The sequence below is a fragment of the Rhineura floridana genome, chromosome 10 (genome assembly GCF_030035675.1).
Source record: "Rhineura floridana isolate rRhiFlo1 chromosome 10, rRhiFlo1.hap2, whole genome shotgun sequence".
Lineage (NCBI taxonomy): Eukaryota > Metazoa > Chordata > Lepidosauria > Squamata > Rhineuridae > Rhineura > Rhineura floridana.
Window position 1 is genome coordinate 85271637 of NC_084489.1, and position 27033 is coordinate 85298669.

The window sequence follows — 27033 nt, forward strand, 5'->3', positions numbered from 1 at the left end:
GCTTGGCAGAAGCTCCAGTGCAAAGTTGTCAATTGCAATGGAAAGCTCTGTCCGTTTCACTTCTGCCCATTTCTCATTTTTCCAATCTTAAACTCAGTTCTCCATACTTCTTCAGCAAGTTGCATTTTTTAAAAATAACCCTCATGAAAATCCTCCAGCATTTTAGTGCAAATTTCTCCTAATACACATTTTTGTATGCAGTTTCGACTAATGTACATATTTCTGCAAGCAATTTCTTGTCATACAATGCATTTTTGCATGTTTTTTTCACTCGCATATTCATTGTTATGCACATTTCCCCCTAACATACACAATTTTTAAAATGTTTGGCTGGGGAACTGCGTTGCAAAATTCAATTAAGTGCAAATTTTGAAGGATGGCTGTGTTTCAGTTCTCATATTGTTTCAGAAACTGCAAATTTGATAGATTCGGCTTGAAATGAAAACTGAATTGAATTTCTCCCCCATCCCAATTTGCTAGTGCTTGGTTGAAAGGCCAAAGTGTACGTGTGTCAGTAAGACTTTTAGTCTGTTGCAGCAAAACCAATAGAGGGGTCCTATAGCACATTCAAAACCGACAGATTATGGGATAAACTTTCAGGAGTCCAAGAATGCAGACACTTGCACTGTCACCCATTTGTTACTCTTTAATGTGTGCAAGAAGACTCCTTTTTTGAGGGGGGCCTTTGTAGTATGACTACAGTCCTAGCCCTACTTACTAGGAAGTCCCATTAAACTCAGGGTGCTTTGAGACTGTCACTTTTGGGTGGGCTTCAGTCACATACCAGCAAATTCAGGTTGCACAATTCACGTCATTTGGGGGCTGTTGCAGAACAAACCAGCTTCTCAGAAAAAGCGATAAGGAGTGACGGGGGGGCGGGGAAGCACTGGAAAGTGTGAGACAACACTCGCTTGACGTAATGTTGTCTGACCTACCCACAAACAAATCAAAATGAATGCTCAATAAACAGCCGATGCCATCCAACTTCCCTGCAAACAAACCAGGATGAGTGCTCAACAAACAGGTTATCTGGAAGCGACTTCACAGTTAGGCATACTGAAAAGTAAATATGATTGTCCTGTAAATTTGGGGGGGAGGGCTCGATTTCAAATCGTTTGGGAAACTCTGCCCTAAGAACCATGTAATGTTGTGGCCTGAGTGCTGAAAGGCAACAGCCTGTTTCTTGGACTGCATCAGTGCCACAGTTGAGGTCTCTATCTTCCACCCCATTTCATGTGCTCTAGCGGTTGGGGCATAATGGAAAGAATTTGTTGTAAAGTCAATGGGGAAAAGAAAAGGAGGGAGGAAGATGGGTAAGTAGCTTAGGGAAAATGCATGTATGGTGAGGATTAAGGAGCTAAGCTAAAAAGACTCCCCAGGAAAGGCGGATTTTAAGAAGGGATTTGAAAGGAGAACTAATATATGGTGACCTGATAGTATTTCTTGTTTAAATCACATCCCCATGCCCCCAATGAGCATTCCCCCAAGACACGTTTCCTCTGATTCAATTCCAAACCACGCATTGTACCCCAGGATTCCAAAATATGGAGAAATTGATATGAATAAGCTACTCACAGAGACATGATGTTCCTGGCTCTGGGCTCCCTTGCCATCCAAACACTCCCCAAGGAACGTTTTCCACAACTGCTCACTCTTCAGGAGGGCAGAAGGTAATCTCTCTCCCCATCAAAAGGATGTCTCGCAAAACGAACACCCCACCGGCTTGAGAAGGAGACTTTTTGGCAAACTTTTAAGCACATCCTGCCGGACTCCGCCTTTCTGACAACGAAGCACCCATATCCCCCCCAAAAGACAAACAAATGAACAAACAAAACACCCTCAGGGTATCAGCTAAGAGCAAAAGCCACGTTTTCCTTTGTGGGGGGGGGGAGCATTCGAACAAAGGTTTCATTAAAATGTACAGGAAGGAATCACAGCATTTGCTCTTACTGAGTTCTTTGAAGGCATCCTGTTCTGGAAAGGGCTGAATAAGCAGGGATTTTAAAAACAAAAAAAGAGAAAAGACCCCACTCTAAAACCTTCCTGAAAATCCTTCTGGTTAACTTTGCTGTATTTTGCTTTCCCCTCATTGGGTGAAAGTTAAGAGCACCAGTTTGGGGCATCAGCAACGGATTCGGAAGACGGAAAGCATGACTAATGAGAAACATCTGGGAAGCACATGGCCAGGGATGCGGCGGGTGGAAGTCTTTGGGAGAAAAGAAAGACTAGGCGCCCTAAGGACGCAGCAAAGGCATTTCTGGACTTAAATGCTGGGAAACTGTCAGCAATTTCAGGGTGGGAGGGATGAATGCGTCCACACAAAAAGAGAGGAAGCAGCTTCAACTAGGGATAGAAGGATCTGTCAATTTTGGTTTTCTGAGTATCTTATGTTTCCACTCTTAAATTCAGTTCCCCACATTTCTGCAGCAATTTGCAATTTAAAAAAATCCTCATGAAAAACCTTCAGCATGTGAGTGCAAATCTCTCCTCCTAAACACGTTTTTGTATGCAGTTTTGACTAATGCACATTTTTGCAAGCAATTCCTCCTAATATACTGCATTTTTGTACATTACTTTCACCAATATATTCATTTTTGTGAACATTGGTTGGAGAACTGCATGGCAAAACTCCAATAAGTGTGAATTTTGAAGGATGGCTGTGTGTGGCTAATACAGGGTCCATAGGAATAGAAAAAGACATATAAAATAATGACAGGGAAGATGCCACACCCTTTCTCCATCACGAGGTAAACATACAGAAAAAGAAATACAACCTAAATTGACACATGGAGGGCTTTTAAGACTCTTAAGACTCACTTTGCTTTGGCTGCAAATAAACAAAATGCATTGATTTGCAATGGGTTGCATTCACGTTGGGTTGTGCAATCAGGGGGAAATGTTTCAACACTTTGCCTTGTGTTGGGGTAGGATGATAGAGAAAAGGGGTGTCTATCTATCTACTGGAACCTTCCGCAAGCTGGCGACCTCCAGATGTTGGATGACCTCAATCATCCGCTAGGGACTGATAGGTGTTGGAGTCAAACACCATCTGGAGGGCAGCAGGTTACAGGAAGCTGCCTTATACCAGGTCAATTATCTGTCCATCTACTCCATTATTGCCAACTCTGACTGGTAGCAGCTCTCCAGGGTCTCAGAGAGAGGTCTTTCTCCTCATTGATCCCAGATCCTTTTAACTGAAGATGTTAGGGGTTAAACCTGGGACCTCCTCTGCACAAATCATGCACTCTATCGCTGAACTACAGCTCCTCCCTCTTGAGGCTCTAACAACACAATCCGATGCATGTCTGCTCAGAAGTAAATCCAACTGAGGTCAATGAGACTTACTCCTGGGTAAGTGTATAAGGACTGCATTTGTATGCATTTGTTTATTGTTTGAATTTATAATACACCTTAAAAATACGTTATCCAGGCATCATACAGTAAAACACGACATTAAAACAAAGAGACAATAAAAACTATTTATTTATTTATTATTTGATTTATATCCCACCCTTCCTCCCACCAGGGCGCCTATTCCCTTGTAAAGATCCAAGTGTCATAAAAACCCAGTACAAAAGACTAACACTTTCCAAAACAATATGAGAACTGATGCACAGCCATCCTTCGAAATTTGCACTTATTTGCATTTTGCAATGCAGTTTGCCGGCCAATGTTGATAAAAATGCATATGTTAGGGGAATGTGTGCATAAAATGAATATATGAGTGAAAATAACATACAAAAATACATTATATGACAAGAAATTGCTTGCAAAAATGTGTATGTTACTCAAAACTGCTGGGAGGAAGGGCAGGATATAAATCAAATAATAAATAAATAAATAAAACTGCCTACAAAAATGTATTAGGATAAAATCACACTAAAATGCTGGAGAATATTCATCAGGATTTTTAAAATAAAAATTTACAAATTGCTGCAGAAATGTGGAGAACTAAATTGAAGACTGGGCAAATGAAAAACGGAGAGAGCCAAAATTGACAGATTTTTCCATCTCTATGCCTAAGTAACCACCCTACAGTTGGATGTGTGCATGTTTTAATACACACCCTCCGTGGCGCAGAGTGGTAAGCGGCGGTAACACAGCCGAAGCTCTGCTCACGGCCGGAGTTCGATTCCAACGGAAGAAGGAAGTCGAATCTCCGGTAGAAGGGGTCGAGGTCCACTCAGCCTTCCATCCATCCGTGGTCGGTAAAATGAGTCCCCGGCACATGCTGGGGGGTAAAGAAAGGCCGGGGACGGAACTGGCAATCCCACCCCATATATATGGTCCGCCTAGTAAACGTTGCAAGATGTCACCCTAAGAGTTGGAACGACTCGCACTACAAGTGCGGGGATACCTTTACACACCTTTAGGCTCTGGTGCCGGTCTGATTTTCAGCAGCAAAAGAACTCTAGACATTTTCTCTAAAATGTCTAAAAATGAAAGACTTCCATACTAAAAGGTTGAAATCAACTTGGTGGACTGAATCCAGAATCTACTACAATCTCCAGGAGATATGCCATGTTTGGATTTAAAGAGAGACAGAAGTGTCATCCCAGGAAGCAAAGCAAGGGAGATGGAGAATCTGGTGCAAGTTTACAGAGGAGAGAATAAATGCACGGAAGGGAGGAAGCCTCAACGACAAAGACCATAACAAAAAAGACAAGAATAGAGGCAAAAGTGTTTAGGTGGGGACACAGCAGGATGTTAGGCTGGACAGTTAGGAAGAGTGTAAGGACAAAATGTTATTGTTTCAACCAATGGTTATAATACTTATAGATAGGAAGATAAAAAGCTGCAAGCCTCAGGGATGGAGGGAGGAAGAGAGAGAGAGAGAGAGAGAGAGAGCTTCCACGCTGTAGTACTGATATCATCATAGAATAGTAGAGTTGGAAGGGGCCTATAAGGCCATCAAGTCCAACCCCCTGCTCAATGCAGGAATCCAAATCAAAGCATTCCCGACAGATGGCTGTCCAGCTGCCTCTTGAATGCCTCCAGTGTCGGAGAGCCCACTACCTCTCTAGGTAATTGGTTCCATTGTCGTATGGCTCTAACAGTTAGGAAGTTTTACCTGATGTTCAGTCGAAATCTGGCTTCCTGCAGCTTGAGCCCATTATTTCATGTCCTGCACTCTGGGACGATCGAGATCCCGGCCCTCCTCTATGTGACAACCTTTCATGTACTTGCAGAGTGCGATCATATCTCCCCTCAGTCTCAGAAGAGGCACACAATAAATCTCTGTGATGCAAAGATGCTAAGAACAGCTGGATCAGTTTGAGGCTCATCTAGTCCAGCTCTGGGTTATATTCAGCTACATCCTCCTCAGTGTATAGATGCACTGGAATGAATGAATCTAAGTTATTCATGTCTGTTAACTTCAATGAGTCTATTCTGAGTAGGACTAACACTGAATACCACCCATTCAGGTAGCAAAGTTTGCCTGCCGTCATGTCTCCCCAAGTTATGGAAATGGAGGTGGAGGGACACTGAAGCCAGCGAAACTGCAAGTGTGTTTCTACCCTAAGCTCCAGTCCCTCACAACATCCAGTGGCAGTGAAATAAAACCCACAGAAGCAGTGATTGGAAAACGTTTGGGTTCTCAAATGTGACACATGGCGAATGTGATCGTTAACGTGGCACGTGAGTCACTGCTCCTAAGCATGAAACAGCATGTGAGAAGCAACTTGGAGGAAGCTCCAGATTCTCTCTTTGAGAGACCCAGCTCCCTTGCAGAAATGAAGGCTATCAATGAACGGGCTGGCTATTAACCCTGATGGCCAGGGCTGTGGAGTTGGTACGCCAATCCTTCAACTCTGACTCTGACTCAGCCTCCTCTATTTTTCTACTGTCTGACTCCGACTCTGACTCCACCCAAAATTGCTTCTGACTCCGACTCCACAGCCCTGGAAAGTGCTGTAAATGTCTTTTTAAATTGGAAGCTCTCGTAGGAGCATTTTTATCGCTGCCTGAATATGTGCTTATCTTGGAATCACAGCATTTGTCTTCATCTGGGTCCTGTGTCATACACTGACACACAAAATGTTTTCCATCTTGAGTTATGGTGAAATGCTCAACTACGGCTGACTTCATGGGAAGCTTCTCTGACATTGTGAGTTTATATTTTAAAAAAATTGTCAATCAAAATTTATTTTGAAGTCAGAGTCGGAGTTGGTACATTTCTACCGACTCCACCCAAAATTGCTTCCGACTCCGACTCCACGACTCCGACTTCAGCTCCACAGCCCTGCTGATGGCTATGCTTTCCCTCCACTGTCAGAGACAGTATGCCCCTGAATAGGAGTCGCTGGGAAGCAGAAGTGGGCGGAGTGCGGTGGCACTCAGGTCCTGCTTGCAGGCTTCCCATCTGGGCATCTGGCTGGCCGCTATGAGAACAGAATGCTGGACTAGATGGGCTACTGGCTTGATCCAGCAGCCAGGCTCTTCTGAAGTTCTTAATGAGCAGCATCTAAGGCTGGAAAAATATTTCTATTAGTTGCCAGGCAGAGACTCTCTCCTGCAGCTGCTGGATTGCAGTTTGCGGCGACAGCCCTTTCGTCAAGGTCATCATCATCACTGCAGAGTTCTAAAATGTTTTTTAAACAAGATATTTTTCAGACATAAACATGTGCTTAGGAGAAGGGCATTCTCCTCCTTAAATAACTTCCTGCATTTCCTGAATTCTCCTCTTCCCAGCAGCTACTGTCTTGGGGCCGCTTCCCTCTCCCAACACAAAGCTGACTTGATCTCTGTTCAGTACAGACACATGCAGAGTGTTTTTTTATTATTATTTTAAATTAACAGAACATAACACTGACAGGGCATGCAATGTTGGAATGCTTACATCCCCCAAATTCCTTAGGAAGAATCCAAGGGAAACCTCTGTGCGCAAGCTCCCCTGAAAATGAAAGGGAGCGGCATAAAAGCTCTGGGCTTGCACGGAGCTCCCTGTTATTTCATTGGAGGCTGCACTAGTGGTCCATGCTCCTTATATTTTGGTCATTCTAGTATAACTCTGGCCCCATCTGCACTATACATTTAAAGCAGTATCATACCACTTTAAACAGTCATGGGTTCCCCTAAAGAATCCTGGGAACTCTAGTATGTGAAGAGTGCTGAGAGTTGTTAGGAGACCCCTGTTCCCTTCACAGGATACAATTCCCAGCATGGTTCAATAATCAATTCCTCTTCCAAGGGAACTCTGGAAAGTGTAGCTCTGTGAGAGGAATGGGAACCCCCCCCCAACAACTCTCAACCCCTAGGATTCTTTGGGGACAGCCATGGTGGTTAAAACTGGTATGAAACCAATATAAACTGGTTGTCTAGAAATGGGCCTGTTTTTTCTATCCTTCTTCCTAGCTCACGCCACGCTGGAGAAAGATGTGAAGATCCCAGCCCCATTCCCCAAGAGCTGAAAGTGGTATTAGAATAGTATGCACATCGTCCTACAACAGTCTCTTACAAAAAAATTCTTGAAGTGCTTGAAAAACCTGCAAGGCCTGTTTGACTGGAGATGCTAGTGGGACAAAGCTTAAAATAGGTACATAGTGGGACACAAGGCCTCTATCCAGGCGCAGCAACAGCACCCGGCACACTTGGGCAGTTGCCAGTGCCCTAGCGACCCAGCAGGATGCACCAGCACTGACATCTGCCTCTAAGTCCGCTGTGCTGGGGTGGGGGGAGTCTGCAAGCCACCATTTTTAACTACCCACAATACCTCCAATGTAGCATTGCTCCAGGGCATTTTGGGAAATTCAAATGCCCCCCCCACACACACACACTCTGGGCACTATGGGAAATTTAAAGTGGTAGCTCATAGGCCGCCTGCTACTGCTGCTAGACAAGGCTGCACTTTGCTGAGGGGCCCATCAAACCGCTCGTCATGGTTCCATCATCACGGTTTACTTGTATGCCCCCTTTCCATAGTAATCTATGCTCAAGACTGCTCGCAACAAGGAAGAAGTCACATAATTCACTGTTGAAAAACAAAAATTCAAATAGTCAAACAATTAGTGAAAGAAAACATCTTATTAAGAAATATACAATAAATTGAAACAATACCCTTATAATTCGTAATAAGGCTCAACAAAAACACAAAAACATAATCCCAATAACAGTAAAAATAACTGGCCAGCAGAATTAAATGTTGGCCCAAACGAAAGCCTCTAAACAACACGGCACGGTCAAGATGGCCTCCTATTATTATTATTATTATTATTATTATTATTATTATTATTTATACCCCACCCTTTTTCCAAACTGGAACTCAAGGAGGCTTCCAGATAAAAAGTACACATAATTAAGAACATACAAAAATCTGCATTAAAATATAATTAAACTACTGAAATATTAAAACCATTTAACAACATTTAAAATACTGCAAACTCAGTTTAAATAGCCATCCAGATAAAACAATGACAGTACAGCACTCACTTCAAGCCCTGTCCTTAAGACCTTCAGGTCCCAAAGCCTGTAGGAAGAGAAAAGTCTTTACCTGCCGACGGAAGGACTGCACAGAGGAGGCCATTCTTACCTCCCTAGGAAGGGAGTTCTACAACCTAGGGGCCGCCACCGAAAAGGCCCTATCTCGCGTCCCCACCAGTCTAGCTTGTGAAGGTGTTGGGACTGAGAGAAGGGCCTCTCCTGAAGATCTCAGGGCCCGGGCAGGTTCGTATAGGGAGATATGGTCTGAAAGATAGCCTGGACCTAAGCCGTACAGAGCTTTATAGGTCATAACCAGCACTTTGAACTTTGTCCGGAAACAGACTGGCAGTCAGTGGAGCTGTTGTAACAAGGGAGTTGTATGATCCCTGTAACCAGCCCCAGTTAGCATTCTGGCTGCAGCTCGTTGCACCAGCTGAAGTTTCCGAACAGTCTTCTAGACCCAGACATGTCTTGATCATATCACTGCTAACTCACTTAGAAGCAGTCATTTGTATACAGATTCCATAGAATCATAGAATCATAGCAGAGTTGGAAGGGGCCTATAAGGTCATCAAATCCAACCCCCTTCTCAATGCATCCTTCTTTTGAAAAGACAGCAATAACCCCAAAATTTAAAAAAAAAAAGTTATGGTTGGGTAACAATCCAGTCATGGGTGACAACACCGCACCAGCTGAAACTCTATGGTACAGCCCACTCAGTGGTGGCTGGTGGCTTTTATGTCAGTGGACCAGTGGAATTCGCTCTGGGTTTTAGTCTGAACTTTCAGGTGACTGACAAGTTGGCAGCCCCGCCCACCTGTCAAAACTTGTTCCGCAGGGAGTGATGGAGATAAGCAGGGCCGGCGCCAGGCATGACTGGGCCCTTGGGCACCAGCCTGTCCCGGGCGCATGGCTCGTGCCTGTTCCACCTACCTCTCTCCTGTCTTTGCATGCTGCACACGCAGGGCTGCCATCAACCATGACGGTGAGGCTTCTCTAAGGGGCTGATGACCCTGCCGCCATCTTGGTTGATGGCACGCATATGCAGTACGCTATGTGTGCACACATGCCTGCCATCAACCAAGATGGCAGTAGGGGCATCAGCCCCTTAAAGAAGCTTCCTCTGCCATGTTAGTTGATGGTAGCCCTGTGTGTGCAACAGCAAAGACAGTAGAGAGAGGTAGGTGAACAAGTGAATGGGCCTGGAATCTCCCTCCCTGCAATCCGCGGCAGGAACCCTGCTGTGGATCGCAGAAGGGGAGCGCTATTTTCCCACCCTGAGGGACTTCAAGGGCCCCTCTGGGCCACAGGGGCCTTCGGCCAGGGCCCAACCTGGCCGTCCTTTGGTGCCGGTCCTGGAGATAAGGATCCAGCCCACTGGCCAGATCTAGTTCTCAACCCCTTCTTTAAAGCTTCTGAGAAATTCCCTCCACAATGTGTGTTCCCTGCACCTTGAATGTGGGACCTGAACGCAGCATGGGATTTCCCATCTGACATCAGAGGATACCTTTTTCCATTTATGGGGTGCAATGGAACTTGTTAGCCTCAGTCTTGTAATTACCTGCTGGGGACAGGTAATTTTCCTCTGTCTATAGTCCAGTTGGAGGATCAATCCATAGAATTCCAAGCTCTCCAAAGAGGCTGCCTATTATATTTCTGCCTGAGACCCTGATCTGGGTTCACATCCTTCTAATCAGAAGACATATTGGACAGTGATTCATACAGAGAGACGGCAAATAAGTTCCTCCAAGAGTGGGAAATTCTCTCTCAAATTAAACCTATTGGGGTATAAGTGTGACGCATACCTCCAATTTTATTTTTTAAAGGGTGTCCTGCTATCAGAATTTTGGGAGCGCTCAGCCAAGAGTCTAAGTACTTTCTGGGAAGCTTTTGCCAGCATGCAAAAATGGCTGGACACACAAAACAACTTTGAACAAAGTTTGTTACACGAACTGAATATGGACTGCAAAATTATAACATTTCAGGTATTTGTATATGGAGCAATGTAAAATAGAAGGGAAGCCATAAACACTGGACAAATATTTGGTCTGGCAGGCAGCTAACCATGCATTTCAAGGAGAAGCTCAGATAAACACTAATTAAATACAGAACGTTAAGCTGTCAGCAAGAGTTTAAGACAAGAAATCTTCACCCGGTAGGACAACAGCTCTGAGAATGGGAAACAGGGTCAGATTCTCCCGAGGATATCAGATCTATCTCCGCTTGTTAAGTAGCAACAACCTACTGGTGTCCCCCTCTCCAACACCAGCTGGATTCTTCATTTTGTATGACTGACATCTGGCTACAGTGCAAATTTGTTGTACTTAAGGGCTTGGCAAAAGTTCCAAAAAGTAGAAAAATGAAAGACTGAGCAATTCCTGCCAGCTTAGTAGCCTATTTCAAGTTTTAAAATGTTATGAAGTTTCTACAGATTTCCCTTTCTGGTTAGCCCTCCTCCTCACCTCAATTCCCTGTCTCCTCTGCCCTTTGCTCTTCTTTCCAGTTTCTTTTTCTCCGTTCGTTGCCTACTATGCACTCAGGCTCCTTGATTCTCTCTCTTCCATGTTTTCCCTACATTCCAATGTTTTCCCAGTTCACAGCCTGCCCAGTGTGAGGTTTTAATCCCAAACTGACAACTTTCCCTTTCCTCACAGAACTCGGACTGCAAACTGAGCATTCCGTGCCACAATGCCAGCTCAACACAGTGCAACACAGAACACAGTAAGAGCTTTGTCTGAGTGATGTGAAACAATGTGAGGCCAAGAAACAGGAATGTTTGGGAGATACATTTTTTTAAGGGAAGTTTGTGGAGTGAAGGACGGTGAAGAGAGGTCTGAACTAAAGCAGGGTTGGCTATGAACACAAGCCATTGCAATATGATCCCAGGAATGAGTGCCATTAGAAGGCAGAAATGATTACATCCTGTTGGGACCAGGCTGCGGCGGTAGGCAGTTATGTTTAAGATCAGAGGCATTGTTAAGTACAAGATTTTGGGCGTGAGTCCGTACACACACATTTGCAAATTTTTCCATATGCTAATTTATATGTACAGATGTATATTTACATTTTACATACCACAGAAGGCAAGCCAATTTCCCATCTAAGTTATCCCAAAGAGGGTTTTTTTCCCAATTAGGTTTGCTCCAGATTACTCATTTACTGAGCATTCATCCTGATTTGCTTGCACCAAGCTTAGGCGAAGGTTAGATTATATCCGGTGGATCTTTAATGAATATTGTTCTGATTTGTTGTTGGGAAGGTTATACGACAATTAGCATTCCTCCTGAGTTGCTTGTGGGGTGTTTATATGTCTTTCCATGAAACATTCCTTCATCCGCCATTTTCCCCGTCACTTTCCTAACGACATAAACTCCGTGCATCCTTTTTTTTAAAAAAAAAAGTGGGTTTGCTGTGCCACTTAATCCAGTTTAATTGCACAAACCTAAATTTCTCAGTATGCACTTGAATCCTTCCTGCAACATACTGACAGTTTAACAACCAGAGTGGTTTAACAATCAATCCCTCTTCCCAGGGAATTGTACCTCTGTGCCGGGAACAGGGGTCGCCTGACAACTCTCAGCAGCACCCTCAACAAACTACACTTCCCAGGATTCTCTGGGGGAAGCCATGACTATTGAAGGTGGTGTGATACTACTTTAAATGGGCAGTGCACCTTGGGCCCTAGACACTACCCTCTGAGGCTCCACCCCTTGAGTTTCAGGAAGTCAGAGCCTTTCTGCCAACTCTTGTGACTCTGTGACTTTCACGCTGAACTCAAGTACAAAGAAATCTCTTAGGAAGCTGACTTTGGCTCTCCATGTTTTGGCTTGTTTTTCATGAGGTTTTCCCCCTGGGCAATCAGGACTCATTCCTAAGACAAGGACAGAAAGGACCAGCTTGTTCTCCCCAAACATTTGCTGATATAAAAGCCCCAGGAAACAGATCTGACGCTGCCATCACCACCCTTGGGGTTGTTGCGTGCAAAGCCGATCGCTGGCAAAATGCACCCAAGCCATCACAGGAAAGGTTGACGCCGCTTGACACAGCCGCCCTCCACTAATTTGTGTTTCTTTTGCTGCTCTGTGGGAGCTCGGGGGGAGAACCACAAGGGTTGTGCCTCTTGGAGCCGGCCAACAGACCTAAAAAGAGAATGTGCTTCTCAGTTCATTTCACGGGCAGGGATTTCTTAAGGCACTTGGGATGCTGTCAGACGGAGCACTTTTGGTTCTCTGATAAGAGATAAGCGGCCAGAGTCTCTGCACAAAAGCTTCCTGGTACGGGGCCATCCACGGTAATGCCTACATAACAACGTTTCCAGACTGAGTCCTGGAAGGAAATACTGTGTTACTGACAGAAGAAATATGCAAGCATGCAATTGGGTGTAGGTGGACAGAATGCCACATGATGAAAATCTCAGCTTCTCTCTCTTTTATTTTTAAAAAGCAAGTTTCTAACCCTTGGGAGGCTTGAAAGCACATGTGGACAATGCCGGCTGAAATCTATTGGAGGCACTGTGCAGAACTTCTAGGCAGGATAGAGCTTCTGTATTCTTCATGGCTTTCTGCTCCTTCCTGTAGTTAATAGAAGCAGGATAATTTTTGCTCAGAAAGCTACTATATACATATACATTTACTTTATTTAGATGGGGGTCACATCCACACCCTACTTTTAAAGCACATGGCTTCCCCCCCAAGAATTCTGGGAACTGTAGTTTACCCCCATCAAGCTGCAATTCCCAGCACTGTTAACAAACTACAGTTCCCAGGATTCTTTGAACAAAGTCACACACTTTAAATATATGGTGTGGATGTGACCAGAGTGTAAAACTCCCTTTTTTTTTTTCTTGGTCCAAAATTACCTTAGCTCTGTGTGTCTACATGTGTTAGAATCAACCTCAGCTCTTGACCTAGGCAATATCCACATGGGAGCCATAGCTTTAAAAGCTCTAAGGCTCTACTCAATGCTGTAGCTATTTGCCCAGGAAAAAAAAAACTTCTTTTGAATTTTTCATCTGCGAATGTTTAGAGAGACAGGCCTGGCCAGCACGTGAATGGGATACTGCCTGAGAAGGAACCCCTTTGCTGGACTTTTTGTGAGATAGTTTATAATGTGATCCCCCAAAATTTTCCAGCTACCCTGCTTAAAGATGCAAACCTGGAATCCACTGGAGTCTTCCCACCATCTGAACCACGCAATGATAGATCAGACAGGTTCGCAATTATTTTGTTACAACTTCAGCAAACACACAGGGAGCAAATGCAAAATCCCTGTGCTCATCAACTTTCTATTGGGGGGGGGAGCACAAGCAGTCTCTATGTGCAGAGCTTCACTTCTGGTTATTCAGTCCTAAGTGCTGCTACTCATGGGCAGGGATGTGGGAGAAGTTTGACAAAAACAGAAAAGGAAGTGGAAACTGCTGCGGTTCACATGTTCAGCTGAGGTCAGGAAAGGAAATCAGTCAAGCAAATACAGTTAGCAATCGACACAATTGTTGGGGAGTTTTTTAAGTCCTGGGGAAGGGCTGTATCTCAGTGGCAGAGCATCTGCGTTGCATTCAGAAGGTCCCCGTTTCAATCCCTGGCATCTCCAGGTAGTTCTGGGAAAGATTCCTTGTCCGAAACCCTGGAGACCTCCTGCCAGTCAGTGCAGACAATACCAAGCTAGATGGACCAGTCTAAGGCAGCTACTTAGGTTCCCTTCCAGAGCATCGCTGCTCTCCAAAGCACAGCGGCGGCAAAACCAGGACATGAGGGAAGGTGCTGGGGATTGCCGCGGCATACTCTTGAAAATAGTTTCCCTCCCTTTTCTGTCTGTTCTCTCTCCAAAAACAGCACAGTTGGAATAAAAATGTCGGAGGCCTTCTGGTAAGAGGCTACGTAACGCAATTAGTTGCTTTGCTATTTGCTTCCCCTTCCTGAGATAAAACATCTCATTTAAGAACTGTGGTGTCATTGGGGAGCTGTTAGAGCAAGGCTCTCCGAAACATCCGTCATGGCTCCTGAAACCTGCATAACAGGAAGTAATCACGCTCCCGATATTTTCGTTTTGCCGTCTCCATGCACTTAAAAAAAAAAATACAGTAGGGCCAGAGCCCAGGCTACTGGAGGCCCTTCTGAATGGAAGGAAATGGAATCCCCCATGACAGGGTCTTGCCAAAGTCCACCCAGAGTTGCCGGCTGCTCCCTCTTCCACATATACAAAAGGACTCCGCTTGGAGTTCAAAGGGGAGAAGAGTTTTTGTAGCAGAGAGAGGGAGCAGAAAGGAAAGAGGAGAGGTCTGTGGGGAAGGGAGGGCAAGCCGGCATTGTTCAGAGTTTCCCCCCAATGAGACGGGCTCTTCTTCACCACCTGTGCATAGGGGTGGGTGACAGAGGTCATGGTTGTTGGGCCAGGACGCCGGGCATTCGCCGAGAAAAGGAAGCCGCGACGTCAAGAGAACAAAGCCGTGGAAAGATGTGGGCAGCAAGAGCATCGTCGGTGGGAAAGGGAGGCCAACCCTTTTTGGAAGGTAGGATTGCAAAAAGGAAGGATGCCTTTCTGGTCCCTGGCCTTTGCACGCTTGCCCACTTTGTACGGCGGGAGAGGAGTCTGGCCAGGTGCTAACAGGGCATTCCTGAGTCTACAGTTCCCAAACGTTTCCCGCGGGAAAAGGAACCGGCCAACAGAATCCGGCGCTCATTCAGGAACCACCTGCTGGTTACATCACCGGCCCACATGTCATTAATCCAGTGGAGTTCCAGGTGAATTTGGACAAAAGAGCTGCAAGGTGCTTCTGCTGTCAGCCTGTGCACCTTCCAACCCACCATGGTAAATGCCGTAGGGTGGTTGGTTGTTGTTTTTTATGATTGAAATTGCAATACTCTGTTTCCAGACCTTAGAATATTACTTTTAAAAAGGAATAAATTACAATTACTGTTACATGGCCCCAAAAAGAAAGAAATGACCATGACAGTTACAATTGTTTTGAAAGGATTATATGCATTATATTAGAAGAGTTTACTTGGAAAAACGTGTACAGTAGTCAAAACTATACAAAAATATGTATTTATTAGGACAAAATCACACTAAAACGCTGAAGAATTTTCATGAGGATTGTTTAAATAAACATTCGCAAATTGCTGCAGAAATGTGGAGAACCGAATTTCATATTGGCAAAATGAGAAACAGAGAGAACTGCAAGATCCTTCCTTCCCTAGAGTGCTGCAAGTGCATGCATGACACACCCACTAATTACTGTTATTATTTATTACATAACTTGCCCTTGACCAGCAAGGTGGGTTACAACAAATTAAAATTCAGTATGAAAAAACAGTGAAAACAAATTACAGTCACAGGAAGGTGGGTCCTGAAAATACACATCTCGGGTGTCAAAGGCAAGGGCCGCTTGAAAGCACACCCACTGTCGGCCATGCCCACAACTGGCATGGAGCCCCTCCCCCAAATGGGTTTGACCAAGGGTAAATATGGCACTTGGGCCCAAAAGGGTTCCTCACCCCTGATTAGGGATGGGTGAGAATTTCGGTACAGTTCGCATTTCAAGCAGAATTTATCAAATTTGCAATTTCTGAGACAATATGAGAATCGAAACACAGCCATCCTTTGAAATTCACATTTATTAGAATTGTGGGATGCAGTTTGCCAACTAAACAACATTGACAAAAATGCAGATATTAGGGGACAGTGTGCATAAAAATGAATACATGAGTGAAAATAATTGTGCAAAAAGGCATGAAATGATGTGAAACGGCTTGCAAAAATGTGTACCTTTGTCAAAACTGCCTACAAAAATGAGTTTTATTTGGAGAAATTCACACTAAAATGATGGAGAATTTTCATGAGGATTTTTTTAAAAAAAAATCCACAGCGCTGTAGAAATGTAGAGAACTGAATTTAACATTGGAAAAATGAGAAACTGAGAATGAAAACTGACAGATCTCTCCATCCTTACCCCTGATACAGGCATCCTCAGTTCCATCAAGGGATGGCTGAGTAGACTGGCCTTCTGGAAAGAGAGAGGCTCCCAACAGACTCTGTTTGCACTACAGTTTCAAGGAGGAAAGAATAAGACGTCTCTCCAACTGTTTCTTCCCATTTCACATGGTGAGATGGGTATTGGAGGCACGGTTTTAGACTGGTTCCAATCCTATCTCTAGGGTCATTTTCAGAGAATAGCTTTGGGTGACTGCCTTTTGCCCCCCTGGCAGTTGTGTTGTGGAGTGCCGCAGGGTACCATCTTCTCCCCCATGCTGTTTAACATCTATATGAAGCCCTTGGGAGCGGTCATCAGGAGATTTGGGGTGAGGTGTCAGCAGTATGCTGATGATACCCAGCTCTTTTTCTCTGTAACATCTGAATCAAGAGAGGCCGTGCAAGTCCTGGACTGCTGCCTGGACTAGGTGGTGGGCTGGATGAGGACCAATAAACTGAGCCTGAATCCTAGCAAGATGGAGGTGCTTTGGGTTGGTGGTTCCCAAGTTTGGATTATTGGTCAGTTTCCTGCTTTGGATGGGGTCGTACTCCCTCTGAAAGAGCAGGTTTGTAGTCTGTGAGTGCTCCTGGATCCATCTTGGTTGCTAGAGGCCCAGGTGACCTCAGTGGCTAGGAGTGCCTTTTACCAGCTTCGGTTGGTAAGACAGCTGCAGCCGTTTCTGGACCAGGATAGCCTGACCACTGTTGTCCATGCAACTGGTAACTTCCAGGGTTGATTACTGGAATGCGCTCTATGTGGGGCTACCCTTGAGGTTGGTCCAGAAGCTGCTCTGGTGCAAAATCGGTGGCAAGACTGCTCACTGGGGTAGGGTATCGCCAACATGTCACCCCACTGCTGAAAGAATTGTTCTGGCTACCTATTAGCTACCGGGCTGAGTTCAAGGTTTTAGTTTTGGTGTATAAAACCCTATACAGCTTGGACCAGGATACCTGAAAGACCATCTTATCCCTTATATACCCAGTCAATCAGTGCGCTCTACAGGTGAGGGCCTCCTGCAGACACCATCTTATCAGGAGGTTCGTTCATACAACATAGGAAGCTGACCTTTAGTGTAGCAGCACCTACCCTTTGGAATTCCCTCCCTTTAAATATTAGACAGGCGCCATCTCTGTTACCTTTTTGGCATCTACTGAATACCTTCCTCTTTTAGAGCCCTTATCCCAGTCTGCGTCTGTGTTGGAATTGCTTTTTAATATATTTCTAAGCCTTTTTTTAAAAAGATGTTTTTAAAGCTTTTTAAAAAGTATTTTTAAAGATGTTTTCTTTTAATACTTTTTAATGGTTGTTTTAATATATTTTAAGCTCTGTTTTTATGATGTTTTAAAGTGTTTTTAGTGCTTTTGTTTGCCGCCCTGGGCTACTGGGAGAAAGGGCGGGATATACATCTAATAAATAAATAAATAAATTTCCAAATGCCAACTTTCTTGGAGGATACGGCTATCAGTGGCTACTAGCCATGATGGCTATGCTGTGCCTCCACAGATAGGGACAGTATGCTTCTGAATACCGGTTGCTGGAAACTGCAGGAGAGGAGAGCACTGCCGTTATGTTTTGTCCTCCTTGTGGGCTTCCCATTGAGGCATCTGGTTGTCCACTGTGAGAACAGGATGCTGGACTAGATGGGCCATTGGCCTGATCCAGCAGGCTCTGCTTAAGAGCTTATGTTCTTAAAGGGAAGTAGAATCTTGTCTGGAGATGGGCAAGTTTTCCCTGCTGGTCTTGCAAATTATCAGGAAGAACTCAGATCCACGGTTTGGAAGCCAATGTAGAGCTTGGAGAGATCGCCTCTGCCAGCACAACCCATCCTGCCTCCTCTCACTTTACCTGCTTGCCGCCATGGCTCTCACCATCACTTCCAATTGCCAGGTAAGAAAAAAAAAGGGGGTTAGGGTATTTGGAGGGGGGAGAGTGAGGAAACGGCAGAGAAGGCTTTGGAGGATGAGGGAAGGAAGCTGGCAGTTTTGATCCAAACCACCAAAGAATTAAGGAACTTTAAAAACTTTTGATGGCCCTCCAGGAATATTCATCCCAGAAGACTAGTGCTCATGATGGGATCAGAGCAGTTCTACACAATCCCGCCGTCAGTACAGTTAGTCCTGCAACAGTTTTGGGGTGCACATGTGCCTTCATTTCTAATCAGTGCACATCCTGCAACTTTCTGCTGAAATCTATAACTTTTCATACCACAAATGTGGGGGGTTTTTTGGGCGGGGGGATGGACCACTTTTGTTGTGCTAAAGTACAAGAGTGTCCCTCCAGATGGTAATATTGGAGAACCATCACAGAAGAAGAGGCATGATGTGTGGACGGTCCAATATGAATCCACCGCTAATGCACCAATGTCATGTTGCAGAATAACATGAGCCTGGAGGAGCCCTTGGGTGAACTTTTACAAGGCCCACAAGTTCTCCTCTACACTTCACCTGGGAGACCTTTACCAGAAACTCTAGCCTTGTCTCACTCGCGCAGCAGCTTGGAGAAGGGAAGAAACACCAAGAGAGACTCCTGGTGTTTCTGCCTGTCTCCATCCCAAAATGTAATTGAGAGACACCCCTTGACTCTTCCCAATGCTTTCTGCGGATGTTCCAGGGTGAAGGCAGAGGAGCAGTAGAAGCTTGACTAGGAAGCCAAGCAGATACACAGGAACTCAGGAAGCTGCCTTATCCTGAGTCAGGCCATTGGTCCATCTAGCTCAGTATTGTCTGCACTGACTGGCAGTGGCTCTCCAGGGTTTCAGGCAGGGGAAGAGTCCCAGCCCTACCTGGAGATGCCACTGGAGACTCAAACAGGAATCTTCTGTGTGCAAAGGTAGGTGCTTCACAACTGAGCTGTGATGACAGCCTTTGGGCCACAACTGAAAAGGCCCTACCCTTTAATGGGAGAAGGGCTGTGGCTCATGGCACATGCTTTGCATGCAAAGGATCCCCGGTTCAGTCACCGCAAAGCACCCAAGCCCCAACTATCAGCTGATTGTCAGAGCTTGCATAGCTCCATGTGCAGTGCTTTGAAAGCCCCAATGAGAAACTGACTGCCAGTGCGGGTATAAAAGGGTCACCTTTTGGCATTACAGCACCAGGTGATTGACAAGTGGCCAGCCCCACCAACCTGTCAAACTTGGCCTGAAGGAGGTGGAGGTGAAAAGGATTTATCCCAGCGGCTGAATCCATTTCCCCACCCCCAGTGCAGACAATATTGAGCTAAATGGACTAGTAGCCTGACTCTGTATAAGATAGCTTCCTATGTTCCTAGCCCTTACATTCCCCCCCCCCAATCACACATCTGCCTGTAGAGAAACAGAGAGAAAGGCCTCATGCCTGGATGAAGTTTCTGGGCAAATTTGTATGTAAAAATGCAGTTCCTAAAATATTCTGATCTCCAACCACACAAATACTTGGGTGTTAGAACAAATTAAACCAGAACAATCACTAGAAGCTAAAATGATGAAACTGAGATTATCATACTTTGGACACCTAATGAGAAGACATGATTCACTAGAAAAGACAGTCATGTTGGGAAAAACAGCAGGGAGTAGAAAAAGAGGAAGGCCAAACAAGAGATGGATTGATTCCATCAAGGAAGCCACAGACCTGAACTTACAAGATCTGAACAGGGTGGTTCATGACACATGCTCTTGGAGGTCTCTGATTCATAGGGTCACCATAAGTAGTAATCAACTTGAAGGCACATAACCACAAAATATTCTGATCTCCAACCACTTAAGGCAGCGGAGTCACCTTTTTTGACTTGGCCCAAGGGCTGTTTGTACCCTTAGTCAACCCCCTTCGGAGGCCATGTGCCACTGGTGGGTGATGCAAAAGTGGGTGCGGCCACCTCACACTTTTAAATACAGACACAGGCACACAACTCCCTTAACTGATCTCTACAGGGAGGATTATTAGGAGGGAGGATTATGGCCCCTCTCTGCTTATCAAATAATCATTCTGAGGACCTGACAATTTGTATCTCCATCTGGGCTCTGCCTAACTCAGCACTGTAGCCTTTGTTTCTTTGTTTCTTTTTGCCACCATCACCAAAATCAGTGGGGTTTTCAGGGGGCAGAAAAATATGCTGGGGGAGGGCGATTAGGCCCATGAATTGAGGATTAGCCAACCCGATTTAAGGCTTTAAAATCAAGGCTCTGGACTGAGTCTAGAAACAGACTAGCAGCCAGTGGAATTGACAAAGAAGGACTGGTGCCAATGTGATGTCCGGGGACAAAGTTGTAACAATCACATTCTGGATCAAAAATGAAGTTTATGGACTGTCTTCAAGGGTAGTCCTGCCTAAAGAACATTACAGCAATTCAATCTGGAAGTGATTAGACTGAGCATAGGTAGCAGATGCCAGGTTTGGCTTCCTTAGAAGAGGTTACAGCTGGCATACCAAACAGAGTTGGCAGAAAGTGCACCTTGACTGATCACTGTTTGCAAGTGCATGTTATTTTCAACACATGTGATTGCTATATCTGATCTTTATGTCTTGCCAAATCTGTGAATAATTAACAATAAACTGTAACACCATGTTAGCTTCAAGTTACACCCTGTCACCTGAGTTGTATATATAATTAATCCCTCCATGTTTGCAATCAGGGGCAGTTTGTAAACACAGAATACTACATTTGACCATTGTCAACTTTGCAGATGGTGTCTGTAGTGGGATCAAAGAGAAATCCACCTCCTTTCTCCACTTTCCACAGTTTAAATGCCCCAGAACGAATTATGACGATGATGGCATTTGCCTGCATTCTTCCCTCTCTTCATCTCTCCGTTTATGTTTTCCTACTTCCGATTTTAAATTGGAAGGTCCCTGGAAACCATGGGAGGCATGTTACTTTGGTAGGTCTGTAAAAGTGTATGGCATCATCGGCATTGATGGTGCAGTAATAACAAATTATAATTAAAAAGCTGGGGGAGCTCTGGTCCTCTCAGAAGTAAAATAAAAAAAAAATCCCAGTATTTTGCATTTGCCCACATCATTGCCTGCACATGAACACTTACATGTGCAAAGTTTACCTTCCTAACTTGTCTGGAAGAGGCATTTAGATATATCAGGATCATCTTCTCCAAAAGGAGAACATCTCTGTGTTGAATAATACATATACCTCCAGTGTACATGTACAGGTCTGTGCTCTCTCTCTCTCATACACAATGCTACTACATCAAAATACAATACACTGGGTTGTATTTAACTAAATCCTACTCAAAGTGTAGACCACTGAAATTAATGAACGTAAGTTGGTTATGTCCATTAACTCCAGTAGGTCTACTCTGAGTAGGGACAGCACTGAATACCACCCTATATTATGAAACTGCACGAGCGCGCACACACGCACATTATATATACATAAACACGCATGTACATGTGTTATCCAGATTTTCCTCTTCAACATTAAAAGTTTGAGGTGTCAGCAGGTTAAAACCTTTGAGAAACCAAAGTAAGGTTTATAAAAATGTTCAAACCTCAAGGAAAAATTAAACTGAAAATTATCTAATAATACTGAGGAGAGGGAAGGCTTCAGCCCAAAGCAAGCGTGCAGAAACACCTTCTTCAAAACTGTTCTCTTTTCCACCGTAAGTAATAGTCCCTAAGCTGGTACTGAAAGGAAAATAGTCTTCTGAAAGTTGTTTCAGCCTGTTTGCTCCCTGCTGAAGCCTTCCCGAAGGAGGTCCCTTCAGCACTGATCCCTCTACCGTGAAGGCGCCGCCTTGCAAGAACAGTACCTTCTCCAGAGAGCTGGTGGGGCCGAGCGAGCGAGCGAGCGCGCTCTTCTTCAGAAGCTCAGGTCGTTGACACACAGCTGGATGGCAACAAGGCTGATGTGCAAGAGGGAGTGAGCTGCAGCGGCTTCCTGGAAGTGTTTACATAAATGTCTCCAACACCCCCCCACACGACCCCCAGGGAGGGCTGGCTCTGTTCATGTATCCAAGTGGGAGGGGGCACTTGTCCATCACCGCTCAGAGGTGTGGGCTGGTGATTATTCCCATGCATGCCAAAAGGCCCCAGGTTCAATCCCGTGTAGGGCTGGGAATGTCACCTGCCTGAAACCCTGGAGAGCTGCTGCCAGCCTGTGTGGAACAGGGGTTAGGGAAATGTTTTCTGCATGAGGGCCACATTCCTGCCTGGGCAACCTTCCAGGGGCCACAGGCCTGGGATAGGTGTGTCCAGAGGCAAAAGTGGATGGAGCAACAAATGTGAATTTTACCTTTGTACAGTAGTCTATGAGAACCAGTGTGGTGTAGTGGTTAGAGTGTTGGACTATCGACCTGGGAGACCAGGGTTCGAATCCCCAAACAGCCATGAAGCTCACTGCGTGACCTTGGGCCAGTCACTGCCTCTCAGCCTCAGAGGCAGGCAATGGTAAACCACCTCTGAATACAGCTTACCATGAAAACCCTATTCACAGGGTCACCATAAGTCAGGATTGACTTGAAGGCAGTCCGTTTCCATTTTTTTCACAGTAGTCTACACGCACTCTCTCTCACACATGCCCCTCTGCTCCATCCAGACAAGCAAGAGGCCTGATCAGAGTTCAAGGAGGCTTTTCAGCCAGGCAAACGCAGTCCAGGAGGGCGCAAAGCCAAGCCAGTGAAAAGAGTGGCCTGGGGGAAATCCCAATGGCCAGATAGGAAGGTCTGGCACACAGAAGGCATACAGACAGAGAGGGCCACCTTTGCCTGCTGAAATAGAAAGGTCTTTGTCAAGAGCCTGAAGTTCAACAGGGAGGGGATCTGTCTGATCTCAGCTGTGCGGGAATTCCATGGAGTTGGATACCAAATGCACAACTCCTGGCAGACACAAGCCATGCAGCTGAGCCCCGAGGGATGTAAGGGATCAGGTGGCCCTTAAGATGTCTTGGACCCAAGGCTTGCCTCTCTGTGTGTGGGTGCGTGCTTGTGTCTGTGGGTTTTTATTACTCATTTATTTATTTATTTAATTTCTATCCTCGCCTTCCACCCAAAGGAGCTCAGGGCAGCAAACACAGCAATTATATAGAAATGCTGTTACCAAGGTGGTAACGTTTTGGTAATCCAATAAAAACCTCTGTTTTGTTAATCACAATTACGTGCATATATTTTTAGGTGATTAACGGAATCCTTACAGGGATCCAGAGCAAGCTTGAGTGAAGTTCTGTTTGTTGCTTTCAAATCTATCTATCTATCTATCTATCTATCTATCTATCTATCTATCTATCTATCTATCTATCTATCTATCTGTCTGTCTGTCTGTCTGTCTGTCTGTCTGTCTGTCTGTCATTCAAAACAGTTAAAACACAGCAATTATATATATATATAATTTATTTATTTAAAATATTTCTATCCCGCCCTGCTACCCTATAATAAGGCACTCAGGGCGGCTTACAAAAATAAAATCAAACATGTACATAATAAAATTGTAAACAGTAAAATCACAAAAACATTAAAATAAATTATATATATAATTTTATAAACATAATTTTTTAATGTAAGGAGAGTAGTAACTTTTTATTGATTGATTGATTGATCGATTGATTGATTGATCGATCGATTTATTTATTTGGCTGCAGTCTGAAGTGGCATGGTCCCCTTTAAGCACCTTGCCTATGTAAGACTGGGCCTCAATCAAGTCCTCTTTCCTCCCAAAACGGGAATCCGACGGGGGAACCGTCCGCTTGGTCCTGATATAGAAATATGAGCACATATAACCACAATGTTAACAAGCCATTCCAGAGAACGAGAAGTAATAAAAAGCCCCGAAGGGGGGGGAGAGAGAAGCAGCTGTGAAAACAAAGATTAAAATGAGCTAAACAGTTGCTGAACATCCAGTGATCGGCCTTAGCATGGCAACGAAACCTCCACCCAATTCAACTCTGGTTTTTCCTTGCTTCATGATCTAGGCATGGTTTTCATGAATGAATGACGTTCTATGAATGGTGACAGGAAGAGATCTGTTGTGCCCAAGCCAGGTCCACCCTCTCCCACTCATTCACATGCCTGTTACAACTGAAGGCTGGGCACACCGCTGGCTCTAGCATGCAGGCAAAATGAGGTGGCTGTGTAGAGCGTAGGTAGGGTTGCCAGGCTCAGGGCCTGAGAATGATTCTGTATCTTTAAGAGAAGAGAAAATTCAGCCAAGTGCAGGTGTTCTTGCAACACTGTAATGGGAAAAACCAAAAGGTGAAATTCTCCCTTTCCCCTGCACAACTTTTAAAGATACAGAAGAACTCTTGGTTGCCAGGCCCAGCCTCTAATAGGTCTTCTGTATCTTTAAAAGTTGTGCAGAGGGAAGGGAGAATTCCACCTTGTGGTTTTTCCCATTACAGTGTTGCAAGAACACCTGCACTTGGCTGAATTTTCTCTTCTCTTAAAGATACAGGATCAGGCCCTGAACCTGGCAACCCTAAGTGTAGTTGGTAGAGTGAGGCAACTATATCAGAAGCAGGAGGACAGTCTGAGTTTTTAGCACAGCTTCCAGCACTGCTCCCCGTGTGAATGGGAATGCTCTCCCCTCCAAATTCTGGGATTGTTGGGGACTTTGTAGCTTGAATCAGGAACCTGATGGAGGTGAGGCTGCTTGTTTGCAAACGCAGTATCATCCTCTACAACTAGTAGGCAGTTGGAAACTTCTGACTGCACCAGGCCAAGGTTAAGGGAAGGGAAAACTGTCAGTTTCTCATTCTTCAAATCTTAAGTTCACTTGAAAAAAAAAAGTTCTCATGAAAATTCTTCTGTGAATTTCTACTGTTTCTATGCGATTTTGCCTAATACACATTTTTGCAAAGCAATTTCCCCTCAATTTCCATTTTTAATGTTATTTTCAGTAATATATGCATTTTATGATTCACTAGAAAAGAGAATAATGCTGGGATAAACAGAAAGGAGTAGAAAAAGAGGAAGGCCAAACAAGAGATGGATTGATTCCATAAAAGAAGCCACAGACCTGAACTTACAAGATCTGAACAGGGCGGTTCATGACAGATGCTCTTGGAGGTCGCTGATTCATAGGGTCACCATAAGTCATAATCAACTTGAAGGCACATAACAAGAACAAATTAAACCAACACTATAATTAGAAGCTAAAATGATGAAACTGAGGTTATCCTACTTTGGACACATCATGAGGAGACATGATTCACTGGAAAAGACAATAATGCTGGGAAAAACAGCAGGGAGTAGAAAAAGAGGAAGACCAAACAAGAGACGGATTGATTCCATAAAGGAAGCCACAGACCTGAACTTACAAGATCTGAACAGGGTGGTTCATGACAGATGCTCTTGGATGTCGCTGATTCATAGGGATGCCATAAGTCGTAATCAACTTGAAGGCACATAACACCAAACAATGCACTTGTTTCCCTAGCATATGCATTTTTGTACATGTTACTTGGCCGGAAAACTGCGCTGCACAATTCAGAGAAGTATAAATTTTAAGGAATGGCTATATTTTATTTTGGAAAGTGAAAATTGTACATTTGTACATTATTTATACATATAAAATGACATAAAAATAACATACGAAATGCATTCCTTATGAGAAATTTGCTTGCAAAAATGCATAACCTCAGGGGGGGAACTGCATACAAAAATGTTTATATTTGCATTTATGTGCATAAAAAAATTGTATGCATGTTTTTAACTCGCAAAAGGTATGTGGAGATGAGGACAAAACTTAAGAATGGAAAAATGAGTTAACTCAAGGAAGCTGAAACTGACACCATCCCTACTCAGAGGTCAGCCTGCTTATTTGCCAAAGGCAGGAGCCAAAATCTGGAACTGTAAAACAGTTTGTAGCCTAGGGTTGACTCCCTGGGATCATCTGATTTTCCTTCAATGAAAGTTGAAGGTGGATATTCTAGTTTGCATTTCTCTACAGTGGGAACAACCACCACAGGCACAGAAATAAATAGGGATCCCACAAACAGGGTGTTGGAGTCCAAACCTAAGATGCTTGCATAACCAGGGACCAACTCACTACTTCCTGTGCCATCAAGTCAGCTGATTGGAGGAGGCCAGTGCAGGGATGGGATATAAGCGTTACAGCCCAAACTCCTCCAGGCCCTAGAATCAGGTAGTGTGAAAGAGCCAATCCCATGAGACTTCCAACTACACAGTTCCATGGTCTGCCATGTTTCCTCAATCTGGGCTGTCACCAAGGGAGGCTCAATGGCTAACACTCTGTGCCATCCAACTGTATACTCACCTACCTGTCAGCTAGTCAGTCCATCTCTTGCTGCCTGTTATTCAGATATTTGCTGCTATGGGGGGGGAGGGCTGAGGGGGCCTCAAGCCAACCCTTCCACATGCATTATCACATGGTACTGGCCTGTGTCAGGGTCTTTCCAGCGGTGGCTCCCCATTTGTGGAATGCCCACCCTAGTAAGGTGCATCTGTCTCCATCACTTTTGACTGTCAGGAGGAATTTGAAAACATTCCTTTTTACCCAGCCATTTGATAGCTCAAGTGGACCGCTTCTGGCAACTTGAAGATCACTGATGGAAGAACGTTTTTAACTATGTTTTTGGAATATTTCAAAAAAAAAATTAGAATGGTTTAACTGTGTTTTAGAATGCCTGGAATGTTTTTAATTGTACTTGAAATGTTTTAATTGTGATTTTAGAATGCTTTAAAATGCCATTTTTTTCTTGT

General features: G+C 44.5%; 1 protein-coding gene across 4 annotated transcripts in view; it reads right to left on the reverse strand.

The window, feature by feature from the left end:
• Window positions 1-27033, reverse strand: part of GJC2 (gap junction protein gamma 2) — a 59519-nt gene that overhangs the window by 10924 nt on the left and 21562 nt on the right. Inside the window, exon 1 of one of the 4 annotated variants that reach the window (XM_061586635.1) lies at window positions 22132-22219. The exons of 2 other annotated variants lie outside the window; for them this stretch is intronic. The gene's annotated coding sequence lies outside the window, so the exon portion shown is untranslated. Of the gene's footprint in view, window positions 1-1575; window positions 2106-22131; window positions 22220-27033 lie in introns of those variants that run through there. One more of the 4 variants, XM_061586634.1, reaches the window with a different exon arrangement.